Consider the following 24,968-nt stretch of genomic DNA (forward strand, 5'->3'; position numbering starts at 1 on the left):
CAGTTTGGTTTTGCAGTTTAAAAAGTGCCTGGCTGGTTTTGCTGAGAGCAGTTTAAAAGTAGAAAGGCAGTTTGAGAGAGCAGCTTGAGCAGTTCTGGTTTGCTGTGATCTGCTTCGAAGGGAGAAAGCCAGGTTTGAGAAAGCAGAGTGGGTGTGTCTGTGGGTTTCCAGAGAGCTGCATGAAGAAAGCAAGGTGCTGGAGCTGAAATCAACCAAGCTAATATATCTCTGCCATTCTACAGAAAATATATATACATCCTTTAACCTGATGTGATACTGTTTAAAGGTGTTAAGTCTCTTGGAAGTTTGAAGGAACATTTGAAGGAATTATTTACTGTTGCAATATTTTCTGAGTTATCTTTGAAGTAAGGGGTGTTAAGAGATCCAATGTTTATTTAAGATGTTAAGTTGAGTTCATGGAATACACAGTGTTTTGTGTTTAAAAACCCACGTGTCCATAATTGTAATCCCACAACTAGGGGAAAAGCCGTGTGCTCGGAAAAGCAACAAATCCATTAAAGGGAGAGGTTGGTTGAACTCCATGATACATTTTGGGGTTCTGAAAACGCCTCATCCGTAACACTATTATTAGGGGCGAGTACTCCAGAAGCCTGATGCCATAATCCTAAAAGTGAGAGTTCAAGGATGTGCAAGTTGGGTGGATTGGATATGCTAAATTGCCCTACGTGTCCAAAAAAGGTTACAGGGATAGGGTGGAGGCTTGGGATTAACTGGTGTGCTCTTTCCAAGGGCTGGTGCAGACTCGATGGGCCGAATGGCCTCCTTCTACACTGTAAATTCTATGATAATCTATGATGTCCTCAGCTCTGCCCCATGTGGTAGTCAGGAGCTTGAGTACGATGCTGCGACTTCACCATGGAGCAACATTCCTGTTGGCTTGTGTCTGGGAAGACCTCCTAAAGGAGGTGCGAGAGAGGCAACCGGTGGGATTGGGATGGTTGGGATAGGCAGAGAATGGAGTCCGAGGCGTTGTGTTAGGCTGAAGATATTTCATTAATTTGGTGCCGCGATTGTGGCCAGGTCATTATTGTTCCACAGTACTGGACGAATCCACTGGTCAGAACTGCTTTAAACAGAATAAACCCCAAATTGGGTTCAATGCACGAGAAGAAATCGCATTTAAATGGGCAAAATCACTCTTCCTTGTTTCTAAATCCCTCCATGGCTTTTCCCTGCCTTACCTCTGAAACCTCCTTAAAGCCTCTACGATCTCTCCCCCAAGTCTGTCCTCTTACACTTACCCGATACTTAATTACCCCACCAATGTCGGGCGCACTGTCAGTCGCCTGGGCCCTAAGTCTTGGAGTTCTCTTCCGACACCCGTCCGACTCTCGGTAAAAGGTTACAGGGATAGGTTGGAGGCTTGGGATTAACTGGTGTGATCTTTCCAAGGGCCGGTGCAGGCTCGATGGGCCGAATGGCCTCCTTCCGCACTGTAAATCCCTGTAACTCTGTCGACCAGACGTCAGTCAGTACCTAGAAGAGAAAGGGGAGATTTCAGTGGAGATACCCTCTCCCTCAGCCCGATGCTAGCATCCCCTCAGCTTACACAGCAGTTTCTGCTCTCCTGGCTCCTGGTCTTTCAGCGGGAGGCACATTCCACTGTCATAACCGGGAAAGGTGAACAAAATGCTCCCATTTCGTGGTGACTGACACCACGGGCGAAATTCTCCCCAAACGGCGCGATGTCCGCCGACTGGCGCCCAAAACGGTGCCAATCAGTCGGGCATCACGCCGCCCCAAAGGTGCGGAATGCTCCACATCTTTGGGGGCCGAGCCCCAACATTGAGGGGCTAGGCCGACGCCGGAGGCATTTCCGCCCCGCCAGCTGGCGGAAACGGCCTTTGTTGCCCCGCCAGCTGGCGCGGAAATGACATCTCCGGGCGGCGCATGCGCGGGAGCGTCAGCGGCCGCTGACAGTTTCCCGCGCATGCGCAGTGGAGGGAGTCTCTTCCGCCTCCGCCATGGTGGAGACCGTGGCGGAGGCGGAAGGGAAAGTGTGCCCCCACGGCACAGGCCCGCCCGCGGATCGGTGGGCCCCGATCGCGGGCCAGGCCACCGTGGGGGCACCCCCCCCAGGACCCCGGAGCCCGCCCACGCCGCCTTGTCCCGCCGTTCAAAAGGTGGTTTAATCCACGCCGGCGGGACAGGCAATTTATCGGCGGGACTTCGGCCCATCCGGGCCGGAGAATCCAGCGGGGGGGCCCGCCAACCGGCGCGGCGCGATTCCCGCCCCTAGCCGAATATCCGGTCCCGGAGACTTCGGCAACCGGCGGGGGCGGGATTCACGGCAGCCCCCGGCGATTCTCCAACCCAGCGAGGGGTCGGAGAATGACGCCCCTGGTCTTGATGCATCACACAAAATAAATAACGGCTTTTTGAAGTGTGGTCACTGTTGTTAAAAAATGCAGCAGTAATTTGCACACAGCAAGATCCCAAAGATAGCAATCTGTGTTTTCACGATGTTGGCTGAAGGGTTATTTTGTCCCCGGTGCACCTGGGAGAGCTCCCCCTTCTCTTCCAGGAGTGACCGTGGGATCTTTCACACCCAGGCGAAGATGTGGACAGAGCCTCAGTTTGATGTATCATTGATGCACCGTCAATTACCACAAAGACGAGAATGGTGGAACAATCGAGGTTTTATTGAGCAAAGATGTTGTGCCGCCTGTAGCTGGAACCAGAATGGCTGCAGCACCGGAAAGCACACACTTTTATACTCCGCCTACTGGGCGGAGCCAGCATAGATTATCATAGAATTTACAGTGCAGAAGGAGGCCATTCGACCCATCGACTCTGCACCTGCTCTTGGAAAGAGCACCCTACCCAGGCCCACACCTCCACTATATCCCCATAACCCAGTAACCCCACCCAACACTAAGGGCAATTTTAGACACTAAGCAATTTATCACGGCCAATCCACCTAACCTGCACATCTTTGGACTGTGGGAGGAAACCGGAGCACCTGGAGGAAACCCACGCACACACTAGAGGTTGTGCAGACTCCGCACAGACAGTGACCCAAGCCGGAATTAAACCTGGGACCCTGGAGCTGTGAAGCAATTGTGCTTTCCACAATGCTACCGTGCTGCCGATTTTTTCTTTTGTCACCAAGGGCAGGCAGGGATTTACCATTGTACCCTTAATATACAGGCAGTGCCGTAATTCATATAATATACCACTAGTCGTGACTACCACAATCATTAAAAGATGGCACTCTGCAGGACAGCACACCCTCTCACTCGTGCTCCTCAACAGTGCGGTACTCCCTCAGCACTGACCCTCTGACAGTGCGGCACTCCCTCAGTACTGATCCTCTGACAGTGCGGCGATCGCTCAGTACTGACCATCAGACAATGCGGCACTCCCTCAGTACTGACCCTCTGACAGTGCGGCACTCCCTCAGTACTGACCCTCTGACAGTGCGGCACTCCCTCAGTACTAACCCTCTGACAGTACGGCACTCCCTCAGTACTGACCCTCTGACAGTGCGGCACTCCCTCAGTACTGACCCTCTGACAGTGCAGCACTCCCTCAGTACTGACCCTCTGACAGTACGGCACTCCCTCAGTACTGACCCTCTGACAGTGCGGCACTCCCTCAGTACTGACCCTCTGACAGTGCGGCACTCCCTCAGTACTGACCCTCTGACAGTGCAGCACTCCCTCAGTACTGACCCTCTGACAGTGCGGCACTCCCTCAGTACTGACCTCCTGACAGTGCAGCACTCCCTCAGTACTGACCCTCTGACAGTGCGGCACTCCCTCAGTACTGACCCTCTGACAGTGCGGCACTCCCTCAGTACTGACACTCTGACAGTGCGGCACTCCCTCAGTACTGACCTGCTGACAGTGCGGCACTCCCTCAGTACTGACTCTCTGACAGTGCAGCACTCCCTCAGTACTGACCCTCTGATAGTGCAGCACTCCCTCAGTACTGACCCTCTGACAGTGCGGCACTCCCTCAGTACTGACTCTCTGACAGTGCGGAACTCCCTCAGTACTGACCCTCTGACAGTGGGGCACAGCCTCAGTACTGACCCTCTGACAGTGCGGCACAGCCTCAGTACTGACCCTCTGACAGTACAGCACTCCCTCAGTACTGACCTTCTGACAGTGCGGCACTCCCTCAGTACTGACCCTCTGACAGTGCGGCACTCCCTCAGCACTGACCCTCTGACAGTGCGGCACTCCCTCAGTACTGACCCTCTGACAGTGCGGCACTCCCTCAGCACTGACCCTCTGATAGTGCGGCACTCCCTCAGTACTGACCCTCTGACAGTGCGGCACTCCCTCAGCACTGACCCTCTGACAGTGCGGCACTCCCTCAGTACTGACCCTCTGACAGTGCGGCACTCCCTCAGTACTGACTCTCTGACAGAGCTGCACTCCCTCAGCACTGACCCTCTGACAGTGCGGCATTCCCTCAGTACTGACCCTCTGACAGTGCGGCACTCCCTCAGTACTGACCCTCTGACAGTGCGGCACTCCCTCAGTACTGACCCTCTGACAGTGCGGCACTCCCTCAGCGCTGACCCTCTGACAGTGCGGCACTCCCTCAGTACTGACCCTCTGACAGTGCAGCATTCCCTCAGTACTGACCCCCTGACAGTGCAGCACTCCCTCAGCACTGACCCTCTGACAGTGCGGCACTCCGTCAGTACTGACCCTCTGACAGTGCGGCACTCCCTCAGTACTGACCCTCTGACAGTGCGGGGCTCCCTCAGTACTGACCCTCTGACAGTGCGGCACTCCCTCAGTACTGACCCTCTGACAGTGCAGCACTCCCTCAGTACTGACCCTCTGACAGTGCAGCACTCCCTCAGTACTGACCCTCTGACAGTGCGGCACTCCCTCAGCACTGACCCTCTGACAGTGCGGCACTCCCTCAGTACTGACCCTCTGACAGTGCAGCATTCCCTCAGTACTGACCCTCTGACAGTGCAGCACTCCCTCAGCACTGACCCTCTGACAGTGCGGCACTCCCTCAGTACTGACCCTCTGACAGTGCGGCGCTCCCTCAGTACTGACCCTCTGACAGTGCGGCACTCCCTCAGTACTGACCCTCTGACAGTGCAGCACTCCCTCAGTACTGACCCTCTGACAGAGCGGCACTCCCTCAGAACTGACCCTCTGACAGTGCGGGGCTCCCTCAGTACTGACCCTCTGACAGTGCGGCACTCCCTCAGTACTGACTCTCTGACAGTGCAGCACTCCCTCAGTACTGACCCTCTGACAGTGCGGCGCTCCCTCAGTACTGACCCTCTGACAGTGCTGCACTCCCTCAGTACTGACCCTCTGACAGTGCGGCACTCCCTCAGTACTGACCCTCTGATAGTGCAGCACTCCCTCAGTACTGACCCTCTGACAGTGCGGCACTCCCTCAGTACTGACTCTCTGACAGTGCGGAACTCCCTCAGTACTGACCCTCTGACAGTGGGGCACAGCCTCAGTACTGACCCTCTGACAGTGCGGCACAGCCTCAGTACTGACCCTCTGACAGTGCAGCACTCCCTCAGTACTGACCTTCTGACAGTGCGGCACTCCCTCAGTACTGACCCTCTGACAGTGCGGCACTCCCTCAGCACTGACCCTCTGACAGTGCGGCACTCCCTCAGTACTGACCCTCTGACAGTGCGGCACTCCCTCAGCACTGACCCTCTGATAGTGCGGCACTCCCTCAGTACTGACCCTCTGACAGTGCGGCACTCCCTCAGTACTGACCTCCTGACAGTGCAGCACTCCCTCAGTACTGACCCTCTGACAGTGCGGCACTCCCTCAGTACTGACCCTCTGACAGTGCGGCACTCCCTCAGTACTGACACTCTGACAGTGCGGCACTCCCTCAGTACTGACCTGCTGACAGTGCGGCACTCCCTCAGTACTGACTCTCTGACAGTGCAGCACTCCCTCAGTACTGACCCTCTGATAGTGCAGCACTCCCTCAGTACTGACCCTCTGACAGTGCGGCACTCCCTCAGTACTGACTCTCTGACAGTGCGGAACTCCCTCAGTACTGACCCTCTGACAGTGGGGCACAGCCTCAGTACTGACCCTCTGACAGTGCGGCACAGCCTCAGTACTGACCCTCTGACAGTACAGCACTCCCTCAGTACTGACCTTCTGACAGTGCGGCACTCCCTCAGTACTGACCCTCTGACAGTGCGGCACTCCCTCAGCACTGACCCTCTGACAGTGCGGCACTCCCTCAGTACTGACCCTCTGACAGTGCGGCACTCCCTCAGCACTGACCCTCTGATAGTGCGGCACTCCCTCAGTACTGACCCTCTGACAGTGCGGCACTCCCTCAGCACTGACCCTCTGACAGTGCGGCACTCCCTCAGTACTGACCCTCTGACAGTGCGGCACTCCCTCAGTACTGACTCTCTGACAGAGCTGCACTCCCTCAGCACTGACCCTCTGACAGTGCGGCATTCCCTCAGTACTGACCCTCTGACAGTGCGGCACTCCCTCAGTACTGACCCTCTGACAGTGCGGCACTCCCTCAGTACTGACCCTCTGACAGTGCGGCACTCCCTCAGCGCTGACCCTCTGACAGTGCGGCACTCCCTCAGTACTGACCCTCTGACAGTGCAGCATTCCCTCAGTACTGACCCCCTGACAGTGCAGCACTCCCTCAGCACTGACCCTCTGACAGTGCGGCACTCCGTCAGTACTGACCCTCTGACAGTGCGGCACTCCCTCAGTACTGACCCTCTGACAGTGCGGGGCTCCCTCAGTACTGACCCTCTGACAGTGCGGCACTCCCTCAGTACTGACCCTCTGACAGTGCAGCACTCCCTCAGTACTGACCCTCTGACAGTGTGGCACTCCCTCAGCACTGACCCTCTGACAGTGCGGCACTCCCTCAGTACTGACCCTCTGACAGTGCAGCATTCCCTCAGTACTGACCCTCTGACAGTGCAGCACTCCCTCAGCACTGACCCTCTGACAGTGCGGCACTCCCTCAGTACTGACCCTCTGACAGTGCGGCGCTCCCTCAGTACTGACCCTCTGACAGTGCGGCACTCCCTCAGTACTGACCCTCTGACAGTGCAGCACTCCCTCAGTACTGACCCTCTGACAGAGCGGCACTCCCTCAGAACTGACCCTCTGACAGTGCGGGGCTCCCTCAGTACTGACCCTCTGACAGTGCGGCACTCCCTCAGTACTGACTCTCTGACAGTGCAGCACTCCCTCAGTACTGACCCTCTGACAGTGCGGCGCTCCCTCAGTACTGACCCTCTGACAGTGCTGCACTCCCTCAGTACTGACCCTCTGACAGTGCGGCACTCCCTCAGTACTGACCCTCTGATAGTGCAGCACTCCCTCAGTACTGACCCTCTGACAGTGCGGCACTCCCTCAGTACTGACTCTCTGACAGTGCGGAACTCCCTCAGTACTGACCCTCTGACAGTGGGGCACAGCCTCAGTACTGACCCTCTGACAGTGCGGCACAGCCTCAGTACTGACCCTCTGACAGTGCAGCACTCCCTCAGTACTGACCTTCTGACAGTGCGGCACTCCCTCAGTACTGACCCTCTGACAGTGCGGCACTCCCTCAGCACTGACCCTCTGACAGTGCGGCACTCCCTCAGTACTGACCCTCTGACAGTGCGGCACTCCCTCAGCACTGACCCTCTGATAGTGCGGCACTCCCTCAGTACTGACCCTCTGACAGTGCGGCACTCCCTCAGCACTGACCCTCTGACAGTGCGGCACTCCCTCAGTACTGACCCTCTGACAGTGCGGCACTCCCTCAGTACTGACTCTCTGACAGAGCTGCACTCCCTCAGCACTGACCCTCTGACAGTGCGGCATTCCCTCAGTACTGACCCTCTGACAGTGCGGCACTCCCTCAGAACTGACCCTCTGACAGTGCGGCACTCCCTCAGTACTGACCCTCTGACAGTGCGGCACTCCCTCAGCACTGACCCTCTGACAGTGCGGCACTCCCTCAGTACTGACCCTCTGACAGTGCAGCATTTCCTCAGTACTGACCCCCTGACAGTGCAGCACTCCCTCAGCACTGACCCTCTGACAGTGCGGCACTCCGTCAGTACTGACCCTCTGACAGTGCGGCACTCCCTCAGTACTGACCCTCTGACAGTGCGGGGCTCCCTCAGTACTGACCCTCTGACAGTGCGGCACTCCCTCAGTACTGACCCTCTGACAGTGCAGCACTCCCTCAGTACTGACCCTCTGACAGTGTGGCACTCCCTCAGCACTGACCCTCTGACAGTGCGGCACTCCCTCAGTACTGACCCTCTGACAGTGCAGCATTCCCTCAGTACTGACCCGCTGACAGTGCAGCACTCCCTCAGCACTGACCCTCTGACAGTGCGGCACTCCCTCAGTACTGACCCTCTGACAGTGCGGCGCTCCCTCAGTACTGACCCTCTGACAGTGCGGCACTCCCTCAGTACTGACCCTCTGACAGTGCAGCACTCCCTCAGTACTGACCCTCTGACAGTGCGGCACTCCCTCAGTACTGACCCTCTGACAGTGCGGGGCTCCCTCAGTACTGACCCTCTGACAGTGCGGCACTCCCTCAGTACTGACCCTCTGACAGTGCAGCACTCCCTCAGTACAGACCCTCTGACAGTGCGGCGCTCCCTCAGTACTGACCCTCTGACAGTGCTGCACTCCCTCAGTACTGACCCTCTGACAGTGCGGCACTCCCTCAGTACTGACTCTCTGACAGTGCGGGGCTCCCTCAGTACTGACCCTCTGACAGTGCTGCACTCCCTCAGTACTGACCCTCCGACAGTGCGGCACTCCCTCAGTACTGACCCTCTGACAGTGCGGCACTCCCTCAGTACTGACCCTCACTGAGAAGGTCAGCCTGGATTCTGGGGTTCACATCTCGAGCGTTGGGCCTGACTGAGTGGCAATCACAGCCGCTCCTTCACCACAGTGTGTCTCCCAGCGCCAGTAAGGGACCTGAACAATCTTCTCCTTTGGGCTGTATTGTCCCAGAGGCTGGGTGGGCTCAGGAACTGAACTTCACGCCTTCTCCATATCTACCTTGACTTTCCACACTTGGTGCCTTATATTGAAAGAAAGAAACAATAGAATTGCAAGCTATGAAACAGCCAAGGTCTAACCAACCTGCCGTCTCCCATTCTGGCAATCACATGATAAAGCGATAATGATTGATTACTCACCATAATCAATCTCTAATCTCCAACAGACAAGAGGAAGGCAGATCCCGAATGCTGGATATCCCAAATCCCCTTTTCCACCCACTCTACTCACCAACATCATTCTCCAGTCACTCACATATTGACCCTAAAATATTCTTTTCTGCAATGTTTTCATCTACTTTGCTTTTAACTGCAGCTGTACTGCGTGCTCGCGCTGTCTCCCTCAGCTCAGCAAAGTGTGCATAACAATGGAAACATTAATGTTTAGCCTTCACCATACATGGGGCTGTTTAGCGCTGAGCTTTTTCTGCTCCTGTTCTGTGCAGTCTGTGGTTGGTATTGTATTTATAACACCGCAACAGGCCATTTGCGCCAACAGGTCACTGCCAATGTTTCTGTCCCACGCGAGCCTGCTCTCATGTCCCGTTCATCTCCCCTCATCACCCTATCCTTCGTGAGTCCCACATTCCCCCCACTACCCGTGGGAGCGAGTCCCACATTCTCCCCACTCCCCGTGGGAGCGAGTCCCACATTCTCCCCACTCCCCGTGAGAGCAAGTCCCACATTCTCCCCACTCCCTGTGGGAGTGAGTCCCACATTCTCCCCACTCCCCGTGGGAGCGAGTCCCACATTCTCCCCACTCCCCGTGAGAGCGAGTCCCACATTCTCCCCACTCCCCGTGAGAGCGAGTCCCACATTCTCCCCACTCCCTGTGGGAGTGAGTCCCACATTCTCCCCACTCCCCGTGGGAGTGAGTCCCACATTCTCCCCACTCCCTGTGGAAACGAGTCCCACATTCTCCCCACTCCCTGCGGGAACGAATCCCACATTCTCCCCACTCCCCATGGGAGCGAGTCCCACATTCTCCCCACTCCCCGTGGGAGCGAGTCCCACATTCTCCCCACTCCCCGTGGGAGCGAGTCGCACATTCTCCCCACTCCCCGTGGGAGCGAGTCCCACATTCTCCCCACTCCCTGCGGGAACGAATCCCACATTCTCCCCACTCCCCATGGGAGCGAATCCCACATTCTCCCCACTCCCCGTGAGAGCGAGTCCCACATTCTCCCCACTCCCCGTGGGAACGAATCCCACATTCTCCCCTCTCCCCGTGGGAGCGAGTCCCACATTCTCCCCACTCCCCATGGGAGCGAATCCCACATTCTCCCCACTCCCCGTGGGAGCGAGTCCCACATTCTCCCCACTCCCCGTGGGAGCGAGTCCCACATTCTCCCCACTCCCCGTGGGAACGAATCCCACATTCTCCCCTCTCCCCGTGGGAGCGAGCCCCACATTCTCCCCACTCCCCCTGGGAGCGAGCCCCACATTCTCCCCACTCCCCGTGGGAGCGAGTCCCACATTCTCCCCACTCCCCATGGGGAGCGAGCCCCACATTCTCCCCGTTCCCTGGATAAAGACGTTTCTCCTGAATTCCCCACATGATTTATTATATTGAGCCCCCTAGTTCTGGTCACCCCCACAAGTAGAAATATCTTCTACGTCGACCTTATTGAAATCCCCTTTCACCGTTTTAACGACCCCTTCAACCTTATCCTTTCTAGAGAATAGAATCCCAGCCTGTTCAATGCTTCCTGATGAGTGTGGCCTCTCAGCCTGGGAGCAGCCTTGTCAATCTCTTCTAATCTTCCTCTCTGTCCTTTTTATAGAGTGGATACCAGAAGTGTTCTCAGTGGTCCAAGTAGGGTCTAACCAGAGATGTGTGTATGAGCGCGTGTCGTTCACACACGGTCAACATGGCTTTTGTGCTGTCACATTAGAGGAGTGCATTGGGATCCTCGGTCAAGTGGGGTCATTCTGATCTGAGAATTGGTGATGTGGTTCATGGGGCTTTGAGATTGAATCCCTGAAGCTGGAGGCTGGGTTCTGGGGGGAAGCTTTGAGGAGGGTGAGTGGGTCCCCCTCATGCGCCAGGCTGAGTTTCATCCAATTTACAAGAGCCGGGATGTACTTCTGAGGCTGTATAAGGCTCTGGTCAGACCCCATTGGGAGTATTGTGAGCAGTTTTGGGCCCCGTATGGAAGGAAGGATGTGCTGGCCTTGGAAAGGGTCCAGAGGAGGTTCACAAGAATGATCCCTGGAATGAAGAGCTTGCCGTATGAGGAACGGTTGAGGACTCTGGGTCTGTACTCGTTGGAGTTTAGAAGGACGAGCGGGGATCTTATTGAAACTTGCAGGATACTGCGAGGCCTGGATAGAGGGGACGTGGAGAGAGTGTTTCCACTTGTAGGAAAAACTAGAAGCAGAGGACACAATCTCAGACTAAAGGGACGATCCTTTAAAACAGAGATGAGGAGGAATTTCTTCAGCCAGAGGGTGGTGAATCTGTGGAACTCTTTGCCGCAGAAGGCTGTGGAGGCCAAATCACTGAGTGTCTTTAAGACAGAGACAGATAGGTTCTTGATTAATGAGGGGATCAGGGGTTATGGGGAGAAGGCAGGAGAATGGGGATGAGAAAATATCAGCCGTGATTGAATGGCGGAGCAGACTCGATGGGCCTATATCTTATGGTCTTATAGTCTAAGGTAGTGCATAGGGCGCATATGACGGTGGCTAGAATGGTTCTTTGAGGGGGTGGAGGATAGGTGTGCACGGTCCCCGGGGGGCCCCGCGAATCATGTTCACATGTTTTGGGCCTATCCGAAGATGCAGGGATTTTGCCGGGGGTTCGCCTGCGTGATGTCGGAGGTGAAGGTGGTCCCGGGAGCAGAGTTGGCAGTGTTTGGAGTGCCGGAAGACCTGAGAGTCCAGGGGGTGAGAGAGGCCGACGCTCTGGCCTTTGCCTCTCCGATAGCCCGGAAACGGGTCCTGTTGGGGTAGAGGGAGTCGGAGCCTTCGAAGCCGGGGTGGGGGGTGCGGCCTCGTGGATTTCCTTAAGCTGGAGAAAATTTAATTCGCCTTTAGGGGGTCGACAGAAGGGTTTGCCGGTTTGTTACTTGTTGGTCATTGGTTGTGGTTTTATTTATAAATGCCTTAATAAAAATATTTATGAAAAAAGAGAGATTAGAACATAGAAGAGTACAGCACAGAACAGGCCCTTCGGCCCTCGATGTTGTGCCGAGCATTGTCCGAAACCAAGATCAAGCTATCCCACTCCCTGTCATTCTGGTGTGCCCCATGTGCCTATCCAATAACCCCTTGAAAGTTCCTAAAGTGTCCGACTCCACTATCACAGCAGGCAGTCCATTCCACACCCTAACCACTCTCTGAGTAAAGAACCTACCTCGGACATCCCTCCTATATCTCCCACCCTGAATCTTATAGTTATGCCCCCTTGTAACAGCTACATCCACCCGAGGAAATAGTCTCTGAACGTCCACTCTATCCCCCTCATTATCTTATAAACCTCTATTAAGTCGCCTCTCATCCTCCTCCGCTCCAAAGAGAAAAGCCCTAGCTCCCTCAACCTTTCCTCATAAGACCTATCCTGCAAACCAGGCAGCATCCTGGTAAATCTCCTTTGCACCCTTTCCAATGCTTCCACATCCTTCCTATAATGAGGTGACCAGAACTTCACACAGTGCTCCAAATGTGGTCTCACCAGGGTCCTGTATAGTTGCAGCATAACCCCGCGGCTCTTAAACTCAAGCCCCTTGTTAATAAACGATTGAATCCCAGTGTAACTTCCCTCTGCTTCAACGATAGGTAAGTAGCTAGTGAATGGGAATCTTTCATGTCCTGTAGGGAACGGAAACTGCTATCCTTACACTGCTTGATCTCCACGCGACCCACAGCAATGTGGCGTTGGTTCCGATAATGCCCTGCGTTTAAGGGCAGCTAGGGACGGGCAGTCAACACTGGCCCACCCATCAACGTCCACGGCGAATAGAATAAAATGCGACCTTTGCCCGCCGGCCGAAACCGATCAGTGTTGATGCAATAACTATTTACAGCAGGTGAGGAAATAAGGGGGGGGTTACCACGAGGTGGGAGGGAGGGCGTGATGAAAGGGTCTGAATAATATCTGCCCTCTGCAGTAAGGTCCTAACCGAACAGCCCCACGTGGCACGGACGCTGACCTTGAAGTTAACACACTGGTCTTTTGGCTGAGGGGCTTGCATGTTGCAGTTTAAAACTGGCACCATATTTCGCCACATCACCTACCTGAGAAAAATTGCTGCCAATTGATGACGGTCTCGTTATTTTTTTCAATGGTTGAATGACTAACTTACCAGAGATCGAGGTTGTTCTGTACTCCAGCTGTTAGGGTCTCCCTCCATGTCTAGGCTGTATAGAGTTGGAAATAGTTTCCACTGACCTTCTGCAGGTAGGTCTGACACTCACCCATCTCGTGGTTTTGTTCTGTTTGCTGTATTCCCCCCCCCCACTTCCCACCCCAAGAACTCTTAACTTATGTCTTTTGTTCCCCTCCTTTCTTTTGCTCAAGTTTGCTAATCTTATTGGGTGCCTAACTTCTCTTGAAGCTACACTGTGAGGCTGAGAGAGAGACGACATTTCCTTCCTCCTCTGACCGCAAGACTTATGCTATCTTGAAAAGTCATATCTGCTCAAATCCTCGCCTTGTTTTTTTCTGTTGGCTCCTATGGGTGCGTTAACACTTATGTATCTCTGACTGCTTCTGGGCAGCTGTGTCAGGTACGTCTCGGCAGGTCAGACAGCTTTCAAGGCGGCCACGCTTCCAGGGTCGTGTCTAAAGTGCCTTTGATGTCCAGAGGTCTTTCTAGACCAACACGGATGTGTGCCTCACTCCGAGCGTTGACTCAGTACTCAACAATAGAACTGTGTGCAGACATTAACAACACCGCACACAGACAGAACACTGGGTGTAAGGGGAGAGCTGTGTGTGCACTGGGTGTGTGTACTGGGTGTGTGTACTGGGTGTCTGCAGTGTGTGTACTGGGTGTGTGCACTGGGTGTGTGTACTGGGTGTCTGCAGTGTGTGTAATGGGTGTGTGCACTGGGTGTCTGCAATGTGTGTACTGGGTGTGTGTACTGGGTGTATGCACTGGGTGTGTGCACTGGGTGTCTGCAATGTGTGTACTGGGTGTATGCACTGGGTGTGTGCACTGGGTGTGTGTACTGGGTGTGTGTACTGGGTGTCTGCAGTTTGTGGACTGGGTGTGTGCACTGGGTGTATGCACTGAGTGTCTGCAATGTGTGTACTGGGTGTATGCACTGGGTGTGTGCACTGGGTGTGTGTACTGGGTGTCTGCAGTTTGTGGACTGGGTGTGCACTGGGTGTCTGCACTGAGTGTCTGCAATGTGTGTACTGGGTGTGTGCACTGGGTGTATGCAATATGTGTACTGGGTGTGTAATGTGCATGTGTACTGGGTGTGTGCACTGGGTGTATGCAGTGTGTGCACTGGGTGTGTGTACTGGGTGTCTGCAGTGTGCACTGGGTTGTGTACTGGGCATCTGCAGTGTGCACTGGGTTGTGTACTGGGCATCTGCAGTGTGCACTGGGTGTGTGTACTGGGTGTATGCACTGGGTGTCTGCAATGTGTGTACTGGGTGTGTGTACTGGGTGTATGCAGTGTGTGTACTGGGTGTATGCAGTGTGTGCACTGGGTGTATGCAGTGTGTGTACTGGGTGTATGCAGTGTGTGCACTGGGTGTATGCAGTGTGTGCACTGGGTGTGTGCACTGGGTGTATGCAGTGTGTGCACTGGGTGTATGCAGTGTGTGCACTGGGTGTATGCAGTGTGTGCACTGGGTGTATGCAGTGTGTGCACTGGGTGTATGCAGTGTGTGCACTGGGTGTATGCAGTGTGTGCACTGGATGTTTGTACTTTGTGTGTATATTAGGTGTATACTGGGTGTGTGCGGTGTGTGTACTGGGTGTGTGCACAGAGTGAGTGTACTGGGTGTGTGCCATGGATGTGTACCCTGGGTGTGTGTACTGCACGTGTGTACTGGGTGTGTGCAGTGTGTGTACTCGATGTGTGTCCTGGGTGTATGTACACACTCACACACACACACTCACACACACACTCACATGCACGCACTCACACACAGTCACACACACGCACTCACACACAGTCACACACACGCACTCACATACACGCACACATTCACACACACACACACTAACATACACACGCACGCACTCACACACACAGTCACACACACACGCACTCACACGCACACATTCACACACACTAACATACACACACACGCACGCACTCACACACAGTCACACACACACGCACTCACATACACGCACACATTCACACGCACGCACTCACACACAGTCACACACACTCACAAACAGTCACACACAAACGCACTCACTCACACACACACACACTGCTCCTATATTTATTTTTATTTTTTCCAATTAAGGGGCAATTTAGTGTGGCCAATCCACCTACCCGGCACATCTTTGGGTTGTGGGGGCGAAACCCACGCAAACACGGGGAGAATGTGCAAACTCCACACGGACAGTGACCCAGGGCCGGGATCGAACCTGGGACCTTGGCGCCGTGAGGCAGCAGTGCTAACCACTGCACCATACCCCCCCCATGAGGCAGCAGTGCTAACCACTGCATGCCCCCAGTGAGGCAGCAGTGCTAACCACTGCACCGCCCCCCCATGAGGCAGCAGTGCTAACCACTGCATCATCGTGCCTCCCCGTGAGGCAGCAGTGCTAACCACTGCACCGCCCCCCGTGAGGTAGCAGTGCTAACCACTGCACCGCCCCCATGAGGCAGCAGTGCTAACCACTGCACCGCCCCGTGAGGCAGCAGTGCTAACCACTGCATCATCGTGCCTCCCCGTGAGGCAGCAGTGCTAACCACTGCATCATCGTGCCGCCCCGTGAGGCAGCAGTGCTAACCACTGCACCGCCCCCCCGTGAGGCAGCAGTGCTAACCACTGCACCGCCCCCCCATGAGGCAGCAGTGCTAACCACTGCACCATCGTGCCTCCCCGTGAGGCAGCAGTGCTAACCACTGCACCGCGCCCCCCCCATGAGGCAGCAGTGCTAACCACTGCACCGCGCTCCCCCCATGAGGCAGCAGTGCTAACCACTGCACCGCCCCCCCATGAGGCAGCAGTGCTAACCACTGCACCATCGTGCCTCCCCGTGAGGCAGCAGTGCTAACCACTGCACCGCGCCCCCCCCATGAGGCAGCAGTGCTAACCACTGCACCGCGCCCCCCCATGAGGCAGCAGTGCTAACCACCGCACCGCGCCCCCCCATGAGGCAGCAGTGCTAACCACTGCACCGCCCCCCCGTGAGGCAGCAGTGCTAACCACTGCACCATCGTGCCTCCCCGTGAGGCAGCAGTGCTAACCACTGCACCGCGCCCCCCCCATGAGGCAGCAGTGCTAACCACTGCACCGCCCCCCCGTGAGGCAGCAGTGCTAACCACTGCACCGCCCCCACGTGAGGCAGCAGTGCTAACCACTGCACCGTCGTGCCAACCACTGCACCATCGTGCCACCCTAGTTCTAACTTTTTAATCGATGGAAGATTGGGATTTTGTGATCCAGTTGCACAGATGATTGAATCGGCCAGCTGAAATATCAGCTCAGAAATGTTGCATTGGTGCCCTTGCAGTTCACCCAGTGATATTCAACTCTTCGCTTCTCATTCCCAGGCCCGCTTCTTCCCATTCTCCGCCTTCTTCTGAAGGTGCTGTGGATTCAGTTTCAAAGCCTGGGCCCAGGCGGTAACCTGGCTGAGCGACTGTTGTAGCCTTCACCCTGTGTGCCCCAGCAGGTGAGGACTGGAGAGTTGGACCGAGGCTGGCGTGGAGGGTGGGGCTCACTCTGCCCTTGACACTACCACACGCATAGCGGAGCAGTTACCGTAAACCACCCCCCTCAGCAGCTAAATTACACAAACAGGGGTCATGGGCCTGGAACGGTGCAGCAGTCCTGAGGGCCGAATAGACAACTCCTGCACCTAATGACGGCACGGTAGCACAGTGGTTAGCACGGTTGCTTCACAGCGCCAGGGACCTGGGTTCGACTCCCGGCTTTGGTCACTGTCTGTGCGGAGTCTGCACGTTCTCCCCCGTGTCCGCGTGGGTTTCCTCCAGGTGCCCCGGTTTCCTCCCACAAGTCCCGAAAGATGTGCTGTTAGGTGAATTGGACATTCTGAATTCTCCCTCTGTGTACCCAAACAGGCGCCGGAATGTGGCGACTAGGGGCTTTTCACAGGAACTTCAATATTGACAATATTATCCCAGAGTGTCCGACTGGGACGGTAGAGGGGGGATATTATCCCAGAGTGTCCGACTGGGACGGTAGAGAGGGAATATTATCCCAGAGTGTCCGACTGGGACGGTAGAGAGGGAATACTATCCCAGAGTGTCCGACTGGGACGGTATAGAGGGGATATTATCCCAGAGTGTCCGACTGGGACGGTATAGAGGGAATATTATCCCAGAGTGTCCGACTGGGACGGTAGAGAGGGAATATTATCCCAGAGTATCCGACTGGGACAGTAGAGAGGGAATACTATCCCAGAGTGTCCGACTGGGACGGTATAGAGGGGATATTATCCCAGAGTGTCCGACTGGGACAGTAGAGAGGGAATATTATCCCAGAGTGTCCGACTGGGACGGTAGAGAGGGGATATTATCCCAGAGTATCTGACTGGGACGGTAGAGAGGGAATATTATCCCAGAGTATCCGACTGGGACGGTATAGAGGGGATATTATCCCAGAGTATCTGACTGGGACGGTATAGAGGGGATATTATCCCAGAGTGTCCGACTGGGACAGTAGAGAGGGGATATTATCCCAGAGTATCTGACTGGGACGGTAGAGAGGGAATATTATCCCAGAGTGTCCGACTGGGACGGTAGAGAGGGAATATTATCCCAGAGTGTCCGACTGGGACAGTATAGAGGGAATATTATCCCAGAGTGTCCGACTGGGACGGTATAGAGGGAATATTATCCCAGAGTATCCGACTGGGACAGTAGAGAGGGGATATTATCCCAGAGTGTCCGACTGGGACAGTAGAGAGGGGATATTATCCCAGAGTATCTGACTGGGACGGTAGAGAGGGGATATTATCCTCGAGTGTCCGACTGGGACGGTAGAGAGGGAATATTATCCCAGAGTGTCCGACTGGGACAGTAGAGAGGGAATACTATCCCAGAGTGTCCGACTGGGACAGTAGAGAGGGGATATTATCCCAGAGTATCTGACTGGGACGGTAGAGAGGGAATATTATCCCAGAGTGTCCGACTGGGACGGTAGAGAGGGAATATTATCCCAGAGTGTCCGACTGGGACGGTATAGAGGGGATATTATCCCAGAGTGTCCGACTGGGACGGTAGAGAGGGAATACTATCCCAGAGTGTCCGACTGGGACGGTAGAGAGGGAATATTATCCCAGAGTGTCCGACTGGGACGGTATAGAGGGGATATTATCCCAGAGTGTCCGACTGGGACGGTAGAGAGGGAATACTATCCCAGAGTATCTGACTGGGACGGTAGAGAGGGAATATTATCCCAGAGTGTCCGACTGGGACGGTATAGAGGGGATATTATCCCAGAGTGTCCGACTGGGACGGCAGAGAGGGAATATTATCCCAGAGTGTCCGACTGGGACGGTATAGAGGGAATATTATCCCAGAGTGTCCGACTGGGACGGTAGAGAGGGAATATTATCCCAGAGTGTCCGACTGGGACAGTATAGAGGGAATATTATCCCAGAGTGTCCGACTGGGACGGTAGAGAGGGAATATTATCCCAGAGTATCCGACTGGGACGGTAGAGAGGGTATACTATCCCAGAGTTTCCGATTAGGACAGCGGCCACATAAATGTGAGAATAATCCAATAACAATAAAACAAATGTTCATCGAGTTGACAGAAGGGGAGGGAGACAGTAGCTCAGATGGTTGAGTATCATTGACTGGAACAGACCCTGTCTGAAGCCACGGTCCCTCACTTCCCCAGCCATTTCCTTGGCCTGGCCTCAGGATATCCGGCCGTGTTTGTCATACCAATGGCAGTGCAGTGTTTAAGGGGTTAGACGCTGTTGATAAAAATAGAGCCATAAGAGAACGGGGTTGAGTAAGACGCAGTATAAAAGTACAGTGGTCACAGTTCCTGACGAAAACCCTTGTTACGTGTATCAGAAACCACTACAAAGCAACAGGGGGAGGGGACAGGAAGCCGGGCTCAGTCGAGGCCACTCTAGGCAATTGCTGATAACATCACACTGTAACTTTGACATCTACATATCGGTTTGTGTTAACCCATTTTTGGGCTGCTGAGGAATATGGTGCACCAATTTGTGAATCAATGAGAAGGGTGTCTGGTTCCGAAATGAACCATTCCCCATCCAGATATACAACATCAGCATGAAAAACACTGTCCCCAACAAACACTCCCAGGACAGGTACAGCACGGGGTTAGATCCAGAGTAAAGCTCCCTCTACACTGTCCCCATCAAACACTCCCAGGACAGGTACAGCACGGGGTTAGATACAGAGTAAAGCTCCCTCTACACTGCCCCATCAAACACACCCAGGACAGGTACAGCACGGGGTTAGATACAGAGTAAAGCTCCCTCTACACTGTCCCCATCAAACACTCCCAGGACAGGTACAGCACGGGGTTAGATACAGAGTAAAGCTCCCTCTGCACTGTCCCCATCAAACACTCCCAGGACAGGTACAGCACGGGGTCACATACAGAGTAAAGCTCCCTCTACACTGTCCCCATCAAACACTCCCAGGACAGGTACAGCACGGGATTAGATACAGAGTAAAGCTCCCTCTGCACTGTCCCCATCAAACACTCCCAGGACAGGTACAGCACGGGGTCACATACTGAGCAAAGCTCCCGCTACACTGTCCCCATCAAACACTCCCAGGACAGGTACAGCATGGGGTTAGATACAGAGTAAAGCTCCCTCTACACTGTCCCCATCAAACACTCCCAGGACAGGTACAGCACGGGGTTAGATACAGACTAAAGCTCCCTCTACACTGTCCCCATCAAACACTCCCAGGACAGGTACAGCACGGGGTTAGATACAGAGTAAAGCTCCCTCTACACTGTCCCCATCAAACACTCCCAGGACAGGTACAGCACGGGGTTAGATACAGAGTAAAGCTCCCTCTAAACTGTCCCCATCAAACACTCCCAGGACCGGTACAGCACTGGGTTAGATACAGAGTAAAGCTCCCTCTACACTGTCCCCATCAAACACTCCCAGGACAGGTACAGCATGGGGTGAGATACAGAGTAAAGCTCCCTCCAGTTCGTAGTGTTAAGGTGAGGTTGTGGAGGGTTAGGGTGGAGCAGCGGAGGGTAAACCAGTGGAAAGCGAGGTCTATAGAATAGAATCCCTACAGTGCAGAAGACAAACCCCCCCCCCCCACACACACAACCCCCCCCCACACACACACAACCCCCCCCACACACACACACAACCCCCCCCACACACACAACCCCCCCCCACGCACACACACACACAACCCCCACACACACACACACACAACCCCCCCCCACACACACAACCCCCCCCACACACACTCACAACCCCCCCCCACACACACACACACCCCACACACACACACAACCCCCCCCCCACACATACAACCCCCCCCCACACACACACAACCCCCCCACACACACACACAATCCCCCCCACACACACACAACCCCCCCCCCACATACACACAACCCCCCCCACACACACACAACCCCCCCCACACACACACAACCCCCCCACACACACACACACAACCCCCCCCACACACACACACAACCCCCCCCCACACACACACACAACCCCCCCACACACCACACAACCCCCCACCACACACACACACACAACCCCCTCCACACACACACACACACAACCCCCCCCCACACACACACAACCCCCCCACACACACAACCCCCCCCACACACACAACCCCCCCCCCACACACACACAACCCCCCCACACACACAACCCCCCCACATACACACAACCCCCCACCACACACACACACAACCCCCCCCCACACACACACAACCCCCCCACACACACACACACAACCCCCCCCACACACATACACACAAAACCCCCCACACACACAAACAATCCCCCCCCACACACACACACAACCCCCCCCCCCCACACACACACACAACCCCCCCCACACACACACACAACCCCCCCACACACAGACAACCCCCCCCCACACACATACACACAAACACCCCCCCACACACACACAACCCTCCCCACACACAGTCAAACCCCCCCCACATACACACAACCCCCGCCACACATACACACATACAACCCCCCCCCACACACATACACACTCAACCCCCCTCCCCACACACACACAACCCCCCCCCCACACACACACAACCCACATACACACAACCCCCCCCACATACACACACAACCCCCCACACACACACACAACCCCCCCCCACACACACACACAACACCCCCACACACACACACAACACCCCCACACACACACACAACCCCCCACCACACAGACACACAACCCCCCCCCACACACACACACACAACCCCCTCCACACACATACACACACAACCCCCCACACACACACACAACCCCCCCCACACACACACACACAACCCCCCCACACACACAACCCCCCCCCACATACACACAACCCCCCCCACATACACACACTACCCCCCCCACACACACAACCCCCCCACACACACACAACCCCCCCACACACACACACAACCCCCCCCCCACACAGATACACACACAACCCCCCCCACACACACACAACCCCCCCCACACACACACACAACCCCCCCCCCACACACACACAACCCCCCCCACACACACACACACAACCCCCCCCCACACACACACACCCCCCCCCACACACACACACAACCCCCCCACACACACACACCCCCCCCCCCACACACACACAACCCCCCCCACACACACACACAACCCCCCCCACCACACACACACAACCCCCCCCCGCACACACAAACAACCCCCCCCCGCACACACACACAACCCCCCCACACACAACCCCACCCCACACACACACACAACCCCCCCCCCACACACATACACACACAACCCCCCCACGCACACACACAACCCCCCCACACACACACAACCCTCCCTACACACACACAACCCCCCCATATACATACAACCCCCCCACACATACACACACAACCCCCCACACACACACACAACCCCCCCACACACACACACAACCCCCCCCCCCCACACACACAACACCCCCCCCACACACACACAACCCCCCACACACATACACACACAACCCCCCCACCCACACACACAACCCCCCCACACACACACACACACAACCCCCCCCACACACTCACAACCCCCCCCACATACACACAACCCCCCCCACACACATACACACACAACCCCCCCCACACACACACACAACCCCCCCCACACACATACACACACAACCCCCCCCCACACACATACACACACAACCCCCCACACACACACACAACCCCTCCCCACAAACACACACAACCCCCCCCACACACACACACCCCCACACACACACACACAACCCCCCCCCACATACACACACAACCCCACACACACACACACACAACCCCCCCCACACACACAAACAACCCCCCCCCACATACACACACAACCCCACACACACACAACCCCCCCCCGCACAAACAAACAACCCCCCCCCGCACACACACACAACCCCCCCCCCGCACACACAAACAACCCCCCCCGCACACACACACAACCCCCCCCGCACACACACACACACAACCCCCCCCCACACACACACAACCCCCCCCACACACACAACCACCCACACACACACAACCCCCCACCACACACACACAACCCCCTCCACACACATACACACACAACCCCCCCCACACACACACAACCCCCCCCACACACACACACAACCTCCCCCACACAGACACAACCCCCCCCACATACACACAACCCCCCCCCACATACACACACAACCCCCCCACACACACACAACCCCCCATACACACACACACACAACCCCCCACACACACACACAACACCCCCCCCACACACACACAACCCCCCCCCCACACACAAACAACCCCCCCACACAGACACAACCCCCCCCCCACATACACACAACCCCCCCCCCCACATACACACACAACCCCCCCACACACACACAACCCCCCATACACACACACACACAACCCCCCACACACACACACAACACCCCCCCCACACACACACAACCCCCCCCCACACACAAACAACCCCCCCCACATACACACACAACCCCACACACACACAACCCCCCCCCCGCACAAACAAACAACCCCCCCCGCACACACACACAACCCCCCCCCGCACACACAAACAACCCCCCCGCACACACACACAACCCCCCCCCCGCACACACACACGCACAACCCCCCCCACACACACACAACCCCCCCCCCACACACACAACCACCCACACACACACAACCCCCCACCACACACAACCCCCTCCACACACATACACACACAACCCCCCCCCCACACACACACAACCCCCCCCACACACACACACAACCTCCCCCACACAGACACAACCCCCCCACATACACACAACCCCCCCCCCACATACACACACAATCCCCCCACACACACACAACCCCCCATACACACACACACACAACCCCCCCCACACACATAAACACACAACCCCCCCCACACACACACACAACCCCCCCACACACACACAACACCCCCCCCCCACACACACACAACCCCCCCCCCCACACACACAACCCCCCCCCCCCCCACGCACACACACACAACCCCCCCCCCCCCCACACACACACACAATCTCAGGTCTGTTTCGTCTTGTGTGGGCCAAGTGTGGATTATTAAAATGTGAAAACACAGTGTTGTGTTTCAGTATGACAATGGTTCCAGTCTGACTGCGATGCTGCTGTTCAGCTCTGACTAACCTGAGAGCAACATACTAATATCAGTAAATTCCACCCTGCAGTCACACCAGCTCTCAGCGCCTGAACCAGAGAATGGCCCACATTGGATATCAAGGAACTCTTAAACTCTCAAATCTCTGTCAATTCATCTGTTTGGCTCCACTTGCCCATTGTGTGGTTGACTTGTCTTCTCCCACTCGTTCACTATTTCATTCTCTCCTCTCTGTCTTTCCTTCCCTCGGCCGACATTCAGTCAGGGGCTGTGTCCCTCCTTTCAGCCAGAAGGTGACCTATCGCTTGGAGTCCCGCGCCAAAGATTTCCTACCATCCCAGCTAGAATCCAGGCCAACGCTCAAGGTGTTGGGAGAGTGCTGCCTTGTCGGTGGAGTCGGATTTATCAGCCATGGTCGAATGGCGGAGCAGACTCGATGGGCCGAATGGCCTAATTCTGCTCCAGTATGGTATGGTCTTGTAGGTTGGAACATTCACCCAGAACCCTGCCTACTCTTTCAACCACTATTGGCACAAGAGTGGCGGATTCTCAATGATGCCCTGGGCTCATATATTTTTTTAAAAATTAATTTAGAGTCCCCAATTACCTTTTCCAATTAAGGGGCAATTTAGCGCGGCCAATCCACCTGCCCTGCACATCTTTGGGTTGTGGGGGCGAAACCCACGCAGACACGGGGAGAATGTGCAAACTCCACACGGACAGTGACGCGGGGCCGGGATTGAACCCGGGTCCTCAGCCCCATAGGCAGCAATGCTAACCCCTGTGCCACCGTGCTGCCCTCCCTGGGCTCAGATTAACGCTGCAAGCATCAGCAGGTAAACAGCTTACCTGGTTATTACTCACGGCTGTTGATGGGAGCTTGCTACGCCGTGGAAAAAAAAAGGACC

At 55.6% G+C, this 24,968-nt stretch overlaps 2 protein-coding genes across 2 annotated transcripts in view; both read right to left on the bottom strand.

Annotated features, from left to right (window-relative positions):
- Nucleotides 1–24,968, bottom strand: part of LOC140400183 (REST corepressor 2-like) — a 1,146,610-nt gene that overhangs the window by 568,001 nt on the left and 553,641 nt on the right. The window lies entirely within an intron of this gene.
- The window catches only part of LOC140399833 (transcriptional-regulating factor 1-like), a 322,907-nt gene that overhangs the window by 102,748 nt on the left and 195,191 nt on the right, over nt 1–24,968 (bottom strand). The window contains exon 2 of the mRNA XM_072489286.1: nt 1,263–1,497. The gene's annotated coding sequence lies outside the window, so the exon portion shown is untranslated. The remainder of the gene's footprint in view (nt 1–1,262; nt 1,498–24,968) is intronic.

Source organism: Scyliorhinus torazame, chromosome 24 (assembly GCF_047496885.1).
Source record: "Scyliorhinus torazame isolate Kashiwa2021f chromosome 24, sScyTor2.1, whole genome shotgun sequence".
Classification (NCBI taxonomy): Eukaryota; Metazoa; Chordata; class Chondrichthyes; order Carcharhiniformes; family Scyliorhinidae; genus Scyliorhinus; species Scyliorhinus torazame.